Source organism: Eretmochelys imbricata, chromosome 2, assembly GCF_965152235.1.
Source record: "Eretmochelys imbricata isolate rEreImb1 chromosome 2, rEreImb1.hap1, whole genome shotgun sequence".
NCBI classification, from domain to species: Eukaryota; Metazoa; Chordata; order Testudines; family Cheloniidae; genus Eretmochelys; species Eretmochelys imbricata.
Window position 1 is genome coordinate 178,214,950 of NC_135573.1, and position 20,655 is coordinate 178,235,604.

Consider the following 20,655-nt stretch of genomic DNA (forward strand, 5'->3'; position numbering starts at 1 on the left):
CAGTAGTGGTCGAAGATTTAGGTGATCTGTGTAGCTCTCTAGACATGCCCACACAATCTACCACTCACTCAGACCACTGTTACTGATTCTTCATCAGTGGTCCAGTCTGACCCTAGCACCAGTAAACTGTGATAAAACAACTGAGAGTGAGCCCTGGTCTACACTAGGACTTTAGGTCGAATTTAGCAGCGTTAAATCGATGTAAACCTGCACCTGTCCACACGATGAAGCCCTTTATTTCGACTTAAAGGGCTCTTAAAATCGATTTCCTTACTCCACCCCTGACAAGTGGATTAGCGCTTAAATCGGCCTTGCTGGGTCGAATTTGGGGTACTGTGGACACAATTCGACGGTATTGGCCTCCGGGAGCTATCCCAGAGTGCTCCATTGTGACTGCTCTGGACAGCACTCTCAACTCAGATGCACGATTGTTTGCCATTGCTCTGAGGCAGGGAGGGGCGACTGACGACACAGCTTACAGGGTTGGCTTACAGGGAGCTAAAATCAACAAAGGGGGTGGCTTTACATCAAGGAGTATTTCAGGCAGGACTTCACGGAGGGTTCCAATAAGAAATCGTGAACCTAAGTTATTGTTCTTATTGGAACAAGGAGGTTAGTCTGGCCTCTGATTGATACATGGCTAGATTTACCTCGCTGCACCTTCTCTGTGAGTGACTGCAGTGTGACCTAGAGGAATGAGTCCCCTAGTCGGGGGGTGGGGGTGGGGTTTGCAAATGAGTACAAAACAAATCTGGTCTATTTCTTGTTTTGATACACTCCATCTATCTTTTACATCTTTGGCTGGCAGCAGACGGTGCAGAAGGACTGCATGCCATCCACATCTCATGGCTGCTCGGCAGAAGATGGTTCAATAGGACTGCTAGCAATCCGTATCACCTGCCTGTTCACCATAAGATGGTTCAACAGGACTGACTGCAGGACTAAAGAGAATGACTTGATCAAGTCACTCCAAATTTAGTCCCTGCACCCATGTCTGCCCAGGTGCTCCTGATCGACTTCACACAGGCGACCAGGAGCACCTCGGACATGACGATGACGGCTACCAGTCCTATTGCACCGTCTGCTGCCACAAGGCAATGGGTTGCTGCTGCTGTGTAGCAATGCAGTACCACGTCTGCCAGCACCCAGGAGACATACGGTGACAGTGAGCTGAGTGGGCTCCATGCTTGCCGTGGTATGGCGTCTGCACAGGTAACTCAGGAAAAAAGGCGCGAAACAATTGTCTGCCCTTGCTCTCATGGAGGGAGGGAGGGAACGGGGGCCTGACGATATGTACCCAGAACCACCCACGACAATGTTTTAGCCCCATCAGGCATTGGGATCTCAACACAGAATTCCAATGAGCAGCGGAGACTGCAGGAACTGTGGGATAGCTACCCACAGTGCAACGCTCCGGAAGTTGACTCTAGCCTCGGTACTGTGGAAGCACTCCACCGAGTTAATGCACTTAGAGCATTTTCTGTGGGGACACACACACTCGAATATATAAAACTGATTTCTAAAAAACCGACTTCTATAAATTCGACCTAATTTTGTAGTGTAGACATACCCTCAGGGATAATAAACAGGGAAGGGAGGAGGATAAAAGTAACAGTAATAAGGTTGGTTTCAGAGTAGCAGCCGTGTTAGTCTGTATCCGCAAAAAGAAAAGGAGGACTTGTGGCACCTTAGAGACTAACAAATTTATCTGAGCATAAGCTTTTGTGAGCTACAGCTCACTTCAGAAGTAAGCTGTAGCTCACGAAAGCTTATGCTCAGATAAATTAAGTGAGCTGTAGCTCACGAAAGCTTATGCTCAGATAAATTTGTTAGTCTCTAAGGTGCCACAAGTTCTCCTTTTCTTTTTGAGTAATAAGATTATGTAGATACATGATTTAACAATATGAGCAATTCAATTCCATACAATCCTTAGGTTTTGGTTTTTTGCTTTGTTTGGTGCTTTGTTGTTTGGCAGGAAGAGATGGACCTTTGGTACTTGAGAAAGTGTAGGATGTAACTTGGGATCATGAGGTAAACATATGAGCTGGATGCTCCCAATACAGTGAGCAGAAGTGAAATCACCCTTGTTAGGTTTTAGAGTTAATCCCATATCTAGATGAATGGGGAGTTCCCATCAGCTATTATTCCAGGCTTAGAAAGAAAACATTACACTGGTTTGTGTTTGGAAGATTTATATATATATTTAATAAAAGCTTAGATTCTGCAGCGAAGGGTGCATTCTTCAGTAAATTCCAAGGCTGAGGAACTGCAGAACAACCCTGACATGGTTTTTAGTGGCATGTTACTGCACAATGGCAGGAGGGGGGGACTTGTGACACAAGATGGGGAGGGCTCTGAGTTACTATAGAGAATTCTTTCCCAGATGTCTGTCTGGTTGGTCTTGCTGACATGTTCAGGGTCCAAATGATTCCCATATTTGGGGTTGGGAAGGAATTTCCCCTCGGGTCAGACTGGCAGAAACCCTGGGGGGTTTCCACCTTCCTCTCCAGTGTGGGGCACAAATCACTTGCAAGTTTAAACTAGAGCAAATGGTGGATTCTCATAAGTTGAAGTAATTAAATCATGATTTGAGGATTTCAGTAACTCAGCCAAAGGTTATAGGTCATGAGTCGGTGAGTGTGTGACACATGCACATACCTAAATACATGTAGGAAGAGACAGCCCTTGCAATCTAAATAAATACAAGCAAGGGGTGGAAGAAAGGAAGTATTATTAGCCTCATTTTACACATGAGGAATTAAGGCACAAAGGCCAAATCCACTAAGTATTTAGGGTCCTAACATTTGAACTTCTCCAGGCCAGAGAGAATAAGTAATTTACCCAAGATAGCAGAGCCAAGAATTGAATCATCCAGAAGCTCTATCTAGTGCCTTAACCTTAAAAAAATTCTTCTTGTCAGGGCAAGTCTACACTACAATGCTACATCAGCGCAGCTGCAGCGATGCAGCTGGGCTGCTTTAGTGCGTCTGGTGAAGACATGCTATGCCGATGGGAGAGTGTTCTCCTGTTTCATGCTGTCCACACCAGCGTCCTCTTCTCGGAGAAGTGGACGCTGGTGTGGACAAGAGGACGCTGGTGTGGACAGCGTGAAACTTGCATGGCTCAGTTTTTACATACCCCTAAGTGACATAAGTTATAGTGATTTAGACCTGCCCTCAGTTTTCAATATTTTCCACACAATTTGCTCTTCACAGTGCTCCAGAATTGGCTACCTGGAGCACACAGAGGTTAGCTAGGAGGTGTTGCTGTGTTAGAAGGAAGGCACTACAGAATCTGGGGAAGCAAAGTTTGCTTCCCTTTCTTCTATAAGGAAAGCACAACAATCCATTTAAATACATGTATTAAATCTGAAGCTAATATTACATCTTATATAGCATTTTTAGTCCATATACGTAAAAGCACTTTACAACTAAACTAAGTATCACGATTAGAACTTATCAGGAAAGTTCCAATTAAATGTTATTTCATCAGAAAATGCCAATTTGTTCAAAGTGAAACTTTTCACAGGACAGAGTTGGCTTTGATAATTGTTGACTCAAAAAATGTTTGAAAAATCAAAATTTTAAAATTGTCAGTGTTTCATTTTGACATTTTCTAAATTAAAAAAATAGTATTCCTGTTGAAAATCAATTTTTTTGTTTTTAAATTTAAGCTATTTATAGGAAAGTAAATTTACAATTGTCAAAATCAAAATGAAATGTTTTGAAATTACTGAAATGAAATATTCAATTGACCTGAACCAAAAATTGTTTTACCAATTTTTGGTTTGTGAAATTTTTTTCAGTTTTTGACATTTGATCCAGATTTGGAACAGGAAAATTATTAGTTATCTCCATTGTACATATGGGGAAACTGAGGAAAAGAACTTTTCAAGTGACATCCATGGTCGTGCAATACAGCCATCTCCTCACTCCTAACCCAAGTCCCTTTCCACTGGCCCCCCCACTGCATTTGTTACTCACTTCAGTGAGAAAAAATACAAAGGGAAATATGCCAAAAATTAGGACAAGAAAGTACAAAATGAAAACCAATGTAAAAAAATAACAGCTAATACACCTGGAGCAAATTTTTCAAAAGCACCTGAATCCTTTAAGAACCTAAGCCATATTTTCAAAAGTACCTAAATCACTTAAGGAGACATAGGGGAATAATAACCAAAGCGCACATGTGCATGCGAACACACACACACACACACACACACACACACACACAAATAGGCAGAAGATACATAAAACTGCAAAGCAAAAATACAAATAAATAAGACCTAGAAATTATATTGGGATACAAGCTGGATACTGAAAATAACAAAGAAATAGCAAAAAAGTCAGTGATATTTTAGTCTGAGTTCAGGTGTCCTATCACAGACCTGGGATGTGACTGTTCCTTTTTTCACAGTACTACACAGCTCTGCCAGAGATCCTCAGATGTTGCATGCACTTTTAGGAACCTCCCACCAGAAAGATGACAACAAACTGGAAGGAATTCAGAAAAGAGTAACAAAACTGATTACACAGTTAAAGGGATTGACTTGTTCTTTAAAGAAAATGTAAATATTTATATTTGGGCTAAATTATGGCTTAAGGATATATCATAGCCATTTATAGTGCTTATACCCTTCAACTACATAAGGTCCCAGTCCTTTAAGCATTCACACATGTGAATAACTAAACTCACATGAGTAAACCCACTGGAATCAATGGGACTAATTACATGCTTAGAAAATAAGCATGTGCATAAGAATTTACAGGATCATGGCCTAATTGTTCGGAGTAGACGATGGGGGTAGCTAGAAGGAAAAGGATGGAACTAAGAAACGGAGAGTGCAGGATGAATATCAGGGGAAGAAAACATGAATAGATTGGAACATTCTCACAAGAAGCCCTATTTCTTGAGCCAATTGAAACCAGACTGGACAAAGCAATGGGGAGTGTAAAGGAGGGAGCGATCATGCATTGGCAGGGTACAACAGTGGTAATGATATTTCTTGTAGTCCTCCAAGCAAGATGACCCAATACTGTAAGTTTTTCCCATCTCTACTTCTACGATTCTATGGAAGGGTTCTGCACTCTGAACTGAATGAAAGCACAGTGCTACTTTGAAAGTGATTGTAAAAAAGATAATGTGAATTTCTGCATCTATTTTCCTCAGGAGCTCCATATCAATTCTGCTCAGTTTACAAATAAAAAAGTAAGTGTTTTTTCTTCACCTGTAAAGTCTGCAAACTCAGCCTGGGATCTGAAAATCAAGTTGGGTTCCTTTCTGCTTCAAGAACCATATCAGTACCAGTAATAAATTATTCCCCACGTTACACCTATTCTAATACTCCTCCTTTCAGTGGGGTTCTACAAGTATAATTTTAGCACATCAATTGAAGTCAATGAGATTGCAAAGGTAGCCTATCAAAGTCAATAAGATTACAAAGGTGGATTGTTGTTGATGTTGCACCACAGAATCCATTACAGTCACTCAGAGCTATGTTAGTTATGCAGATCTGACAGTAGTAAAACTTGAATTTATTAAAAAATCATATTAATCTGAATAGATACACAAAGTAGATTTGCTGAGTTAGGAGCTGCCACTTTTATATAGACACTTCTCAAAGCAGAACCTCACTTTAAGTACAAACATGGAGATTCCATCTTTCCAACCATATTAGAGAACATATTGTGGTTCTACAGTCAAGGTTCTAAGTCCTATTTTTAGTGCCCCTCCAATCTCTCAAATCCCATTACTTTGGCTAGTGCAAATTGATCTGTTCTGAAAAATGCCAAATACACTCTGAAGACCCAGGAGAAAATTTACACAAAGTCTGAAGGAAACGGTCAAACTGTTTTCAGTTGCAAGTAATGAAAAAATTACCGTGATCCTAAATTTTTGACTAGTGAGTAATGTCTCTCTGGTTTCCTGTAGTTCAGGACAGCTTGTTACCAGCTCTCCACACTTGACATAGAGTTAAAATGCTTGAAATAGTAAAGCACAGGTTCTATTTGAAGAAATGAGATTATGATCAAAGTGTTGTCTAATTAGAATAGTGATAGCTTGCATGTGAGAGAGAGCTTTTCATATGCATTAGGACTCTGTGTGGAGGTACAAGCCTGTAGGCTTATAGTCTTAGATTAAACTCGATAAGTTTATGGAGGAGATGGTATGACGGGATAACATGGTTTTGGTAATTAAATATTCATGGTAAATAGGCCTAATGGCCTGTGATGGGATGTTAGATGGGGTGGGATCTGAGTTACCCAGGAAAGAATTTTCTGTAGTATCTGGCTGGTGAATCTTGCCCATATGCTCAGGGTTTAGCTGATCGCCATATTTGGGGTCGGAAAGGAATTTTCCTCCAGGGCAGATTGGAAGAGGCCTTGGAGGTTTTTCGTCTTCCTCTGTAGCATGGGGCATGAGTCACTTGCTGGAGGATTCTCTGCTCCTTGAAGTCGTTAAACCACGATTTGAGGACTTCAATGGCTCAGACATAGGTGAGAGGTTTTTCGCAGGAGTGGGTGGGTGAAATTCTGTGGCCTGCGTTGTGCAGGAGGTCAGACTAGATGATCATAATGGTCCCTTCTGACCTTAGTATCTATGAATCTTAGACAAAGTGGTTAGCATTAGATCCAATAAAAAGAAAAAGACTGAGTGAATGTCCGAGGTGAGCGGGCTAGAGTGAAAAGTCTTGACAACAGACCAGTTTCAGTGAGGGTTTGTAATCAAACAGTAGATTAAGATGTGATTTGTGTGGTCTCTTGACCACAGCAGGAAGCTGGAATTGGGGATAGTTAGGCCTCTCTTACTTACATATTAAAGAAGCAAGAGGTCGGTGCCTCTCACCCACTATTGAACTAGAAGATGGATCAGGCACCATAAATGGTGGTGGTTTGTGAAAGATTGTAGCCCGTCGTTCATATGTAAGGTGAGTGGATGTAAGAAGATTTCTAGCAGCTCGGTTAAGACTAGGAGGAAAGGAGGAGATCAGTGCTACTACTGGTTTCAGAGTAGCAGCCGTGTTGGTCTGTATTCGCAAAAAGAAAAGGAGTACTAGTGGCACCTTAGAGACTAACTAATCTATTTGAGCATAAGCTTTCGTGAGCTACAGCTCACTTCATCGGATGCATGCAGTGGAAAATACAGTGGGGAGATTTATATACATAGAGAACATGAAACAATGGGTGTTACCATACATACTGTAAGGAGAGTGATCACTTAAGGTGAGCTATTACCAGCAGGAGAGCGGGGAGGAAAAAACCTTTTGTAGTGATAATCAAGGTGGTCCATTTCCAGCAGTGGAGAACAACATCTGAGGAACAGTGGGAGGTGGAGGGGGGAAATAAATATGGGGAAATAGTTTTACTTTGTGTAATGACCCATCCACTCCCAGTCCCTATTCAAGCCTAAGTTAATTGTACCCAGTTTGCAAATTAATTCCAATTCAGCAGTCTCTCCTTGGAGTCTGTTTTTGAAGTTTTTTTGTTGAAGAATTGCAACTTTTAGGTCTGTAATTGAGTGACCAAAGAGATTGAAGTGTTCTCCAACTGGTTTTTTAATGTTATAATTCTTGACCTCTGATTTGTGTCCATTTATTCTTTTACGTAGAAACTGTCCAGTTTGGCCGATGTACATGGCAGAGGGGCATTGCTGGCACATGATGGCATATATCACATTGGTAGATGTGCAGGTGAACGAGCCTCTGATAGTGTGGCTGATGTGATTAGCCCCTATGATGGTGTCCCCTGAATAGATATGTGGACACAGTTGGCAACGGGCTTTGTGCTACTACTGACAGTTGATGGACATTATCTTTAGCTCAAGAGGTGGACTAATAAGTCCCTACAAGAAGGGATCCCTCATAAATTTCTTGGATGGAAATAGGAAATGGACGTTTGAAATAATTCTTCACTATCTACCTATGTTTATACTCTGTATGGTCTTTTCAGTCAAAAAGAAAGTGTTTGTCTCCATATTGTCTGCTGCTGGTGCCACTGAACACTCTGGAGAGATGGGGAAAGAGCTCACTTTGGATGAGGATAATCAATCAAAATCTTCTCTGGAACTAGAACTGTTGTAAGAATAGATCAATAAACTCTACTTGTTCATCTACAGCATTGGAATCATGAAGGAGTCTACTCAAAAATATGTATATGTTTTATATATCTACATCTTTTTCTCTCTATTTCTTTGTGTACACACACACCCTCATCTCTCTCTCTCTCTCTCTCTCTCTATATATATATATATATACACACACACACACACAAGCTCACGTATAGTAAGATCCTGAATCTCCTTATTAGCATGAGAACTTGCAAAAGGGAGAAAGCAAAAGAATCAAATATTAATGGAAAGTGGGATTTTCCTTGCAATAGCAATAAATATGTCTGTTGGGGGAAAAAATTAGGACAAAAATAGAAGGCTTATATCTCCGATATCAAAGAAAAGAATGTTTGTGTCAAACACATTGGAGAAATTGCTCACGAATGGTTCATCTGTGTGAAAATATGACCCTTGTAATGGTGCTAAGATCAGCAAGACCTAGGATGATCTGTTGAGTAAGTGCTGGTTGCACAAGTTAAAAATGCCTGTGGGAAGCTTTAATTTACGTGTCCATTCCCTCCCTCTCCCCAAAATGTTAAATAAGAATATATAAAAGCAAGAGAACAAGGTAACTCTTCAGGGTGATACATTAGCATGTTATGTTGGATGTTAATGGGAGTTGTAAAGCTAAATCCCCAAGCACTACACTTGAATTTAGACCAATATGAAATTGCTCATTTGAACAGAACATCTTTACTTTTACATTTTTCTGTTTCCTTTTTGGCATTTCATCTGGCAGCCTTTCCTGATATGAGAACCAAAATCTACAACAAAACATCCAACAGACTTACTGAATTTAAACAGCAGAGTCACAAAGCCCCACACTCTTTATTAGGCACAAGTGTGAGGTCTGCTCATGATACATTCTAACATACTTACTCAGAGCCCAGTCCTGTGGCTATTCCACACATGGAATGCCTAATTGTTTCCACGAGGATTCTGCAGCTACAGATTTAGGCTTTAGACCTTCCAAAAGCATAAAATCTAATGAAGTTTTGCCTGAGTCAGGACTATGAGATTTGGCCATCTGTGGCCTGATCTTGCGAGAAATAGAGCCCCTCTTGAGAGAGTTTAGGACACTCATCACCTCAAAGGAGGGAACCTGTGGGATTTCACTCCTGATATGCAAGTAAGGGCAAACTATGGAATTTGGATCAGGCCTAAAGAACCTAAAAGGACAGACTCTTCATTACCAAAATCAAACCTGGTGTGAACTGGCACAATTTCCACTGACTTCAATAGGAGTTGTGTCCTCTTATATCCAGGCTGAATTTGGTCCTATCCCCATCTTGGTTTTTGGGGTAGGGAAAAGTAAGAAAAATAATTCACTAAAAGTATCAGTAAGTGAGGTCCATTAAGTGAAAACTGGGGATTTTGTTGTTGTTTTTAAATGTTTCCTTATGTATTTTTAGATTTTATATACAGTATCCAGCAGCTCATTTTTGTATTATGTATGTGAGTGTATGCAATCCACCTATGATTGCTTGCTCCTGTTAACTTCCCAGGACTTATTTGATAGTGGGATGTGGTTACAGCAAGGGATTTTTGTGGCTGGAGTATTTAATAAATAAGTTAAATCAATCAGTGAATTTATTTCCAGAGATTTGCAATGGTTTATCTGAAAGGGGTCTAAATCAGTAACACGTTTTAAAAATACAACACTAAAGACTATTTAAAAGGTTTTGTGTTTGTTTTAAATAAGAATAATATAAACTGAAGTGTTCCTACAAAGGGCACAGATGAAAACATAAACAAATCATTTCAGGTGAGCATACATTCTGCTTGAATTGTAAATGACCCTGCTAACAGAAATTACATTGAAGCAGAAACTTCAGTTGTTCTCTTGCATACATATACTTATGTACACGTAGTCATCTTTGGGGCATTTTTCCAATTTTAGCAGACAAATTTAGACTTGTGCTGTACAGAACCTCCGCTTGTCAATGTTTTTCCTGCAAATATTCAATTAATTCATTTAAAAATGTTTGAATGAAAAAGACTGTCAAAGCCTTTGCTCATTTGTTTATTTTGGGGTTGGTTTGTACCTGCCGTCAGTGATTACAATTTTTTTCTAATCTCATATAAAAATCCCATTCTACTGAGGAATGGGGAGGATGGGACTGAGAGATACAGGGGTTTGGGTTTATTTTTCTCATTTGTCTGGTGGATATTTATTTGTGTGCTAAGGTGGCATGAACTGTCCTTTATAGTTGAATTTATGGGATGATTCCAAGGGGCATAGGATGGGAATCCAGAAAGCAGTTGTGCGGGGTTATTCTTAAAGAAAAATATAAAAATGATAAATAAACAGTTCACTTAAACCCATATATAAGTAATTCTTTCATTCACAAAACACAAGTCAAGAGCAGATTTGCTTTGAAACAGACAGGTGCAGATTCTGATCTCTGTTACGCTGGTGAAAATCCAAAATAACACCACTGATTTCAGTGGAGTTACTTCAGACTTGTACCAGTGATCAGAAACTGGCCCATAATGTTCCTTAATTTCTCATTCATTCAATAACCAACATAAATCCCTGCTATCAGTCAATTATTTGTTACTGCCTGCTTATTCCAACTGTCAGAATCACGGATCACACCCTTCCTGATTGCTTCCTTCATTCTGGAGAGATCATTTCATACCATAAAGAGGAAACGATAAACATGTTTCAGCTGCTTGAAAACTTTAAAGGACACAAATGAAACACACAGTTCTGTCCCAAGAATTTAAACAAGTATCTACTTTCCCTTTAAGAGAATGTAGTGTCTTAATATGATTTTAGTGACCTGTGGAAAACTGAATCTTCTGAAGGAAACTAAACAAATGTTTTTATGGAGTATGTGATATTAAGAAATTAACAGCCAAGAGTATATTTATATAAAATCTGAAGCCCTAGTATTATTTTTCAAATCAAATAAATTAGTAGCTCTTGGATTTATTTAAATGTTATCTAAATGTCCAGACAGGTACAGTTTTGCACAGCCAGAGAAAAAACTAATAGTTATTAACATTCAAAGTAGCTGCTAATTTGTCTGTTTATTTTTCTGCTCATAAAACTTCACAATAGAGTTTGCAAGACTAATGTGTTTGAATATGCACCCAGTGTGCAAGCACAGTTATTAAAACAAACAATACATTTACAATGCATCTTACTCTCAATCTATTAAAGCTGAGCAAAACCACATTTGAAGCTCTGAGACTCACACCCAGCAGTGTCCACTTTAAATAGAAAAATCTCATTGATTGCATGAAACTCAGGTCTCATTTTTGTCCATCGATTCCCCTAGTGACCTTCTGCAGCATCAAAGCCCAGAGCGAACCCAATCTGACCCCGACTTTATGTGCATTATTATATTGAGAGACAGGAGCTACTTACAGTCCATGCCATTGTCTCCGTAGATATGTAATAAAGTATTCTAGAACTGCTCCTGCAGAGAACACTTCATGCACTCGGCATTTCCTTTTCTCTGTCTCTGTCTCTCTCTCCCTACCACTCTTAAAATTCTTCCCTTTGCTGTGTTGAATGCTTTTTTTCCCCCTACAGTGGACAGCTCAAATGAGCAACTTCAGACTTTGACTAATACTCACATAACTCTCAGTAAACAACATCCTTCACACAGATCTATAACTAATAATAATGCTCTTTATTAAACTCTCCTGTGAAACAATATGTCTAATAAAAGCTGCTCTCTATGCTGTTTTAATTATAATAAATCACCTTCATTATGATGCATACTTCAATATAACATGTCTAATGCTTAGCTACCGAGGATACTACTATAATGAGGACAGAGAGTAGACACATCTTGAAGAAAGTTATTTACACATGCACTGAAAAATTCTACAGTACCCTACTGCTTTGCAACATGAATTTCAACAACTTTTATCTTACCTTACTGTTCATAACATCACAGCTGAGATGAAAAAAACACCCTGAAACATGCTGTTTACACAAATAATAGTACCCAGAATACATCCACTCACATGGAAAAATAAGTCCTTACAGTGCAACCATTTCTCTATAAATGTATAAAAGTATTTTACCACCCTGTGTAACAAATCAGTGATGAGACTATAGGCTGTTGTGCACCAGTACCTAGGGATTTCATGTCAAAGTCAACTTCCTTGGCAATCCCAAGAGACCTCCGCTGTGCACATTTTCATGAAAGGTGTGAAAATCTGATTTTCTAAAATGGATCAGTAATTCTCTATGAAGGGGAAAAGGATCGATAAATCTTTGCTAAGTAGATTGTAAAGGAAAAATTATTCTTTCAGGGACAATACATTAGGATCCTCCAAACAATCTCAATAAACTAAAGACATAGCATTTCTCCACCAACTACTTTTGACTTCTGATATATTTTTGTAATCTCAGATCATTCTGCAAGGCACATACATTTATATTTGCTAAGCAATGTTCCATGTTGATGTTGATTTATGGGTATGTGCCATTATAATACTTGGCTATGAGTACAAAAAGAAAATTATTAGCTGCTTGTAACCTGATAGATGTGATACAAGGAAATGTCATTACACCCATGAACACATATACGATTGTTACTATATCACTCTTACATTGTATATATCCTGCAGTCTGCCTCCATATACACACTTTTACCATGCTATGTGTAATCATATACTTTTATGCATCTATGCATATATAGCTTAATTTTTAAATAGAGCAAGTTAATTATAATTTATATAGCACCTGTAACTGTGCTAGGTACTTTACAGCCATTTGATAAGACCTTTGCCAAAGCTGCACGCACAAACTGGCATTTGCACTTGCAGATTGGGTAGTAGTGCTGTACTCAGGTGTCCGATTTATACATGGAAATAGCATTCGTGATGCTGGTTTGATGATTTGGCCCAAAAAGAGCAACCTACCCATACAACCAAGTGGGCCATACTCATGGCCAATGGAATTCTCTAATGTTTTCTGGATAACTGCTTCTTCATGTTGCAGGGGAAAAGAGAATCTTGTCAGAAATGTTGTACTGTGAATTCCACGGTGGTGGTAATATGTACAGTGGATGCACTTAAAAAGTTCATTCCAATTTTAGGCACCTTACCAGTTCCTGTAACAGGTCCAGCCCTTCCCTACTCACTTCCGTTCCCAGTTTCCACCCAGAACAGAGACATACTAGGATTAGCAGCTGTAGGCCTTGCAGCAATACATGATGGGAAAAGAGGCAGTTATATAAGGCACTGCTCTTTTTCTGGTGTAGTGAGACCCCCTAGAGGAAGTGGGGCTACTTGTTGGCCTCTCTGTTGAAGAGAGCTACGGAGAGGCAGCTTACTAGTGGGTCCCTCCAGCGAGAAAAGAAGAGATGGAAAAAGAGCCAGACTTATACAGGATCTTTATGGGGAGTTTGGAACAGACTACTGAATCAAACCTGGGAGGAAGGCTGAGAAAACCTGAAACAAACTAGGAAACCCAGCGTAAGGTGAAGGCATGGACAGGAGAAGTTTCTTGTATATTTATCCAACGACTATTCTGTGGCAGAGTAGATTAAACCAGTCCCCGTGAGGGGTACATTTCAGACCTACATAGAGCTATTCATTCATTCTCCAGCTCATGGAGCGTAAGGTGCACACTTTGGATCACCTGTTTCCAGAGGGCCCGGTCTTCAGTGTTGCAATCTGCTCTATATTAAAGCTGAGGTGGGCGAGGTTGGAAGCCATAACATCCCTCCAGCATGCGTGAGGCTATCCGTGGGGTCTTCTTCACCAGCTTTTGTTGGATCAACTGCACAAAGCTAGCCAGCTGGTATGGACTCAGGCATACAGAGCAGATGGCCAAGCCACCTGAGCTGTCACTGCCACTTGGGAAGACACTGGAGGTTCATTGGTCCCACACCTGACATCATGTGTCTGTAACATGATGAAACCACCATATGCCTTCAATACGTTGTTGCTGTTTCACGTCATTACATTGGGTACGAAGGTCCAAAAATCATGAGTCCATCATTCAATGAAGGGGTCTGTCCCAGTTCCAGTTTGAGTAATGTTTCGTGTGCAGTTCATAGCAGTGAAAGCCTGCACCAGTCCCCTCCCGGCAGCGGGCGATTCAGGTGTGCTGGCTAGCTGGGTCTGCACCACTCTAGGCAGCCTAAGATTAGTAGGAGAGCTAGCAGCCACGATTGGGGAAATTATGCTCCATGAAATGTTCACCACAATAGGGGCTCCATGAGAAGTATCACCACTCACACAAAGCTATTCCTGTACACAAAATGGGGAATGCTGCTAGAACCACTAAGAGTCCTAAAACCAGAATGAACATTCCTCACCGAAATAATTCATCATTTATTACAGAACTATGGAAGATGAGGCCTTTTATACCAGTTCCACAATACAAGAATCCTACTTGCAACATTGAACCTTTTCAGTACTTTTTTGTACAGACAGGGGCACTAATACTGTGGGAAAATGAGTATGGGTGTTATCCCAGGAGCAGATTTAGCAGAGGACTTCAGCTGCCCTGCCAGCTGAACAGGTTCAATATTGCCACATGCTCTCAAGTGAGCAGCAGAACGTGATTATGATTTTTCTTGTTTTTCTGTCATCTCCATATCACACTGCCTTCAACCCTACCACCAACATGGATGAGGCTGGAACGGGTGGGGCTGAGCAGGGATGGTTAGGGGAGAGACACAAAAAGAGGCCACAGGAACAGCTGCAGCATGCTAAAACCTGACAAAGCTGGACTCAACCCTACCGCTCCCCAGTTCTCCGTGGTGAGAGGCAAGAGGATAAAAATACCATTTTTTGACTTGTGGAGAGAAGAAGGGAAGAATCTCATTTCCACTAAAGAGGACCAGGGTAGATGGTCCACAACTGATTCCTGTAGTCTCTCCTTAGATTTGTGCCTTTTAGACTTCACAACACCTCTGTGAGATATAGCAGGGGATAAAAAATAGTTCATATTTTACACATGGGGAACTGAGGTACACAGAGGTTTTATCCACCATTTTCAAAGCTGGATGCCTCATTTTAGGCACCTGAGTCAGAAAATGTTGACCTAGGTGGCTTTCCTAAAGTCACACAGCAAGTCAATGTCAGAACCTAGAAGTCCTACCTCCCCATTTTCCCACCCACCTGAGAACTAGTAAGACTAGGTTCAACTTCAGCCGGATTCACTTTGAAATGGACAATGTAGGCCAACTTTAGCCCTGCTGTAACTTCACTTAAATCAATGAAGGGATGATTTTGGCCCATATTATATATCTGAGAATGGAGTGATAAATGAAATGTTATGTAAAATATTGCCTGTCCAAAAGTACCTCAAACAGTTATTAGACTCTCCCACCAAAAATCATATGAGTATCTCTCCTGTTTTCTTCTCCACATCCTCTATTTTTATTTGAAATGTTTTGAACAGGGATATTTTAATTAAAATATAGCTCTATATAAATTCTGAATGGCCAAGAACAGGTTGAACAATCATGATCTTTCTATAACATCCCCAAAGTAACTCTATACAAACTAGCAGGACAAGGAGCCTACCTCTTATTTCTATCACGGATTATAATAGGTAACCGAGCATATACCTACATGTGTTACAATAAGCCTCCCCTCCTTAGGGTAGTGACCCATGATCTACTATGTTAGGTCCCTGTAAGTGTGATAATAAGCACTGTGTTTTTGAACTACAATTCTTACTCTGTAAGATATACGTCAGTACATTCCTGTGGCATACAATGATGGCTGTTTCCTCCCAAAGTGGTATCACTGATCCATGCCAGCTGTATGCCAGGTGTTAGGGGTGTGATGGACTCTGACCCAGAGCAGCATGAAACTCATTGGTTTTAGTCTGAAGGGATTTGTTCAAACTTGTAACAGGCCACAACCTACAAAGTTTGGATCCTAATCCCAGAGTTCAGGGTAGGGAGGAGCTGACAGGCATTCAGGCCCCTTTTGGTTTGCACTGACAGAGTCTCTGTTTGACTTTAAGTAGCATAGTTTTCTTCAGCAAAACTGGATTTTTATTTTCCACTGCAACAGAAGCAGGAGTAGAGATGTCATAATAAATATTACTTCTGTGTCTGAAATTTGATTAAGATATTCTTTTTGTGAACAGCACTTTAAGCTGTATTTTTGCTTACCCAAAATAAGTGCATTGCTGTTGAATTAGAGGTGTGTGGGGAAGAAAAGAAATAAAGAACTGGGCAAAAAAATTTTAGTTTTACATATTAAACAGTAGTTTAAAATATAGCCTGTGTATATGGAACTCAGTTTAATGCAATATTTTACTTGCCAATTTTTGGATCTGAAAATTTGTCCTGTCAAAACCACATAATGGCACTCTCAATGGGAAGCCGGCCTCTGTCTAGCACACGGAACTTCTATGGTCTTCTAAGAATAGAAAGCAATGAGGGTAAATCCTGATTCCAGAGGGGGTAGTGAACCTTTGGAAATGTTTGCACAATCCCAATGAAAGTATATCATGTCACCTCCTTCTGACTATGCCTGAGCATCATTTATGCTCTGGGAAATTATACTGAGGAAATGTACAGCTCATTGTGGGCCTGATTCTATGAGGTACGGATTATCTTGTGAAAGAGAGGATACTCAGCACCTTCCATGGTAGCCCATAGGGCTAGCTTGCCTTTACTATATGGACTGCCTTGCCTTCATTATATTTAGCTGCTTTTATTATATTCAGCAGTAATGCAAGGAACTTACAGGCCAGTAGATCTGGCTACACAGCTTAAATATAAAGCCTGGGGCCCAATCCTGTTCCCACTGAAGTCAAGCACAAAATTTACTCATCCAAAGGGATGCTGATGACCTCCAAATCCAGTGAAATCAAAGGGAAGTGCAGGGTCTCAGCATCTCTGAAGTTCAATCCCTTACCAATTATGTCATAAAACGTACATCATAAAATATACCAGTTAACATTGCTGTGGGAATCTTAACATAGGTATTTCCCAGCCTTCTGTGATTTTCTTTTAAACTGTGCATTAGTATCATTGTTTGTCTATAATTCAACATTGCCCCAAACATCTTTAAGTTATGTTTAGTAGGCATATTAACAGGATTAAGCTACCTGAACATTACAATAATGCTATATTTTATATGCAGAGACACAATTTAAAGGATACATGCTTAGAAAATTTCAGATAAATATTTTTATATTAAAAATCATACTTTTTATATTAAAAATCAATTGTATCAAAGGCACGTCACAGTGAAACTAATATGACTAGTATGATGTGACATCAAAACTTATTAAGGATGTCACATTAACTCTGTAGTTAAGGCCAAAACTTGCTTTCCATTATAAGGTTGTGATTGTGCACCTTCACCCCCAACTTCTTTAAAAAAAGGAGCCAATCTACCTTTAATTTTGCATGCCACATATCATCCCAAAGTAGTGCTTTTCTGAGAAGTTTGATAAAAATCAGAAACTCAGTTTTAATGTTACGGCATTTTGAAAACATCCCCATGCTTTACTTTTGAAAAATGTCCTAACTTTTTTTGGCTCTTTATGTCTCCAAATGGTCTTGGCCTAGCAACTCCATTTTTGTTTTGTTGGCCTTAGCAGAGGAAAAGTGCCTTGTAGTATTTCCGTTTAGTTTTTGTTTCTTTAGGTGAAGTCAGGGGAGGGAGGTGGATAAAATACAAAGACTTCTTTACATGCATAGAGAACTATTGGTATGACATAAGTTGAGCTTCTGCTGGACTTCAGCTTTTGCTGCTAGTAAGCTGAGCTGGAGATCAGGAGAGCATTATCTGGGAAATAGAGACGGAGGTAGAGCGCGTGGGGAGAAAATGGGGTAGGACAGGAGTTCAGGAGAGGAGGCCAGAACCAGAAGGTACTAGGGGGTACACAGAAGGTGAAATGAAGCTGTACACTTCAGTCTGAGAATGGGAGGCTCTGGACTAGGCAAGAAGAGGGTAGTGAACAAATAGTACATGAAGTGCTGCCTATAGAGGTTCTGCATGGAATTAGGAGGGCGTATAGGAGAGGGCATAGAACGAGAGGGGAGAGAAGGCAGAAAGGGGTACTGGGGAGGCATAGAGGATGTGTGTTTGTGCAGGACATTGGGGGCAGGTATAGATGAGGAATGCTGGGGACCAAAGAGGGAAATGGAGAGGAAGTCATGTGCCATGGAGAGATAGAGGGAAGGTGGGTTTCAGAGGACATAGAAGGGTATAAAGGATACTGGGTAGCAAAGAGGGAAAATGAAAAGGGGCAAGAGGGCATGTAAGTGAAATGCAAGTGGCTGAGTGAGACATGGATGTGGAGGTGCAGTGTGAGACACAGAGTCAGAGATGAAGCACATAAATTCATTAAAGACTTAGGGGCTTCCACACAGATGTAGTTGCAGGCTTGGAGCCCATGTTCCAAAAATGTAAACTGAACATAGATTTTCAATACAGGGAAAAGTGATTGATTAATCTTATTATTTATGTATATAATTTTATAGGATCACAAATGAAGATAAATTTTAACCGGTTACCTACTGTTCAATCTGTGCATATATTAGTGATGGCAGAGTTAGATCAAGAGACTAGACTTAGCATCACAATTTTAAAAATGCAAGACAGATCTAATATAAACAATCATGTTTTAGTTAAAAATAAACTGAAAGGCCTTTAAGGGGAATTAAGTGTTTCCCTCTGAAGTGCTATGAATCTAATAACAATAGCAGCATGAACACTAGAAAGCAAGACTGACTATAAACCTAAGTGAAATTGACCTGTCTCATTTTGTTGACCAACCAAAATAAAATGCAAAAGTAGGCGGATGGCATAAACCAGGAACAGTTAGATTTTTAAAATATTTTCATTTTTAAAAATCAGGGTGCTAGCAGCATTGCAGCTACTGCAAGGAATTTATTTTCAATACATCAGAGGTACGTGGAGAATGGCTTTGGGAATGAATGCAGCATCATGACACACCTCCAAATTATTTCATGCATAAGATTGACAAGTCTTTTTAATATTAAGGGCCATGTTCTACTCTAATTCCATACATGGAACTCCCATTAATGTCAATGGGAGTTTCACACAAAGAGCAAGAATAGAAAACAGCCCTCAACATCTTTTAGTAGTTAAAAAAAAATTTCAATAAGTTTACTGAATCCATCAAACTGGCAGACTCAGGCATTAGCTTCCGTTATAGTGCTGTCAGTGCTTGGTCGAGCCTAAAAACCTTCAAGCTTAAGCAAGTCTTGACACAGCATAGAAGCAGAAGCTCAAGACAGCCCACTGCATGAAGTAAATAAACTTTTAAAAACACAAAAGAATAAAGGATTAAAGGATAAAGAACATTATTTCCCCCATTTATATCAACTTTTTCCACAGTAAGGAATGTATGTTTTTAACTGAAACCCTGCAACTTGAAAGATTGTGTAAAAAGGAAGGACGGAAGCACACGGGAAAGAAAATGAAGCTTCCTAATCCTGTGGAGGACAGTCTTCAGGACAGTCAGGCCAATATAATGGGAGCGTGAAACAGCTGTTGGGGCACCCCATAGCTGGGCCCCATGAAAGCTCAAAATGGGTTAGGGAGCTCATGCCTCTCACCGTGGGAGCTGCTACCGCCTGTCTGAGGGAAAGCGGGGAAGAGTTGTGGGAGATCAGGTGCTCAGTCAGAGCTTCCCCAAAACCACTTCTTTTCATGGGGAAGATTGCAAGAGGGCACTGCTGCCCCTTTCTTCCCCCACGCCTACCTCCAGTTGTCCCAACAGCACTGTCTTTGGGCCAACAGGCCTCATTACTGTGTGACAACTTCAGTCCAGAGGGCTCAGCTGACTCCTGTGCTTGCCAGCCAAGTCCCATGCTGTCTCCTCGACTGTCACTTTGGAGGGTCCAGCTATTTGGAGGGTCCAGACATTGGGAGAGGTACCAACTACTCCCAAATCCCTCCCAATGACCTGGTGTTGGACATCCCTTTCCGATGGCATCCTGACACTCAATAAAATACATCAAGGTAGGTATTTGCTGTAGAAACACAATAATGTTCTTTGTGTGATGTGACAGTGAGTAACAAAGATGGCAACAACACTTGGGAGCTTTCACTACTGGTGGGAAAATTATAATAATTTAAAAAGCAAGCAAACTAAACAGGATGTCCCAAAAAGAACAATAGGCTCAGAGAAGAATAAGTTTTTTGAAGGGAGGCACATGAAATGACAGGAGAGTGCACTGAGGTGTGATGAAACAGAACCTGTGCTAGAGTTCTACTGATCTGCTCCCATGGAGCCCATTAAAGAAACAAAACTTAAGAGCCCAGTTCTGTATTGTTTTGCATATTCAAACTTCCTACAGACTCCAAAGGGTGTTCTGGGAGTGCAAAGGGTACAAGATTGGGGCTTGCTGCAGCTGATTGTTTCTTCATGATTTTTTTCCCTGCCATTTAGACACTAATTGTGCAACAACCTGTTTTAATTAAATGTTGTCCTGTGTTCTTCCCACTCTTGGAGAATAAATAAATGTTAATTTGGGTGAGGATAGCTCTTTTTAGCAATGCCTCATTTGCTGCTTGATCCCAAACTGTGAGAGAATCAGGCCAATTATTTCTGAATGCAGGCATGATGTG

At 40.2% G+C, this 20,655-nt stretch overlaps 1 protein-coding gene across 1 annotated transcript in view; it reads right to left on the reverse strand.

Moving 5' to 3' along the window:
• Positions 1-20,655, reverse strand: part of POU6F2 (POU class 6 homeobox 2) — a 369,219-nt gene that overhangs the window by 323,765 nt on the left and 24,799 nt on the right. The gene's annotated exons all lie outside the window — the stretch shown is intronic.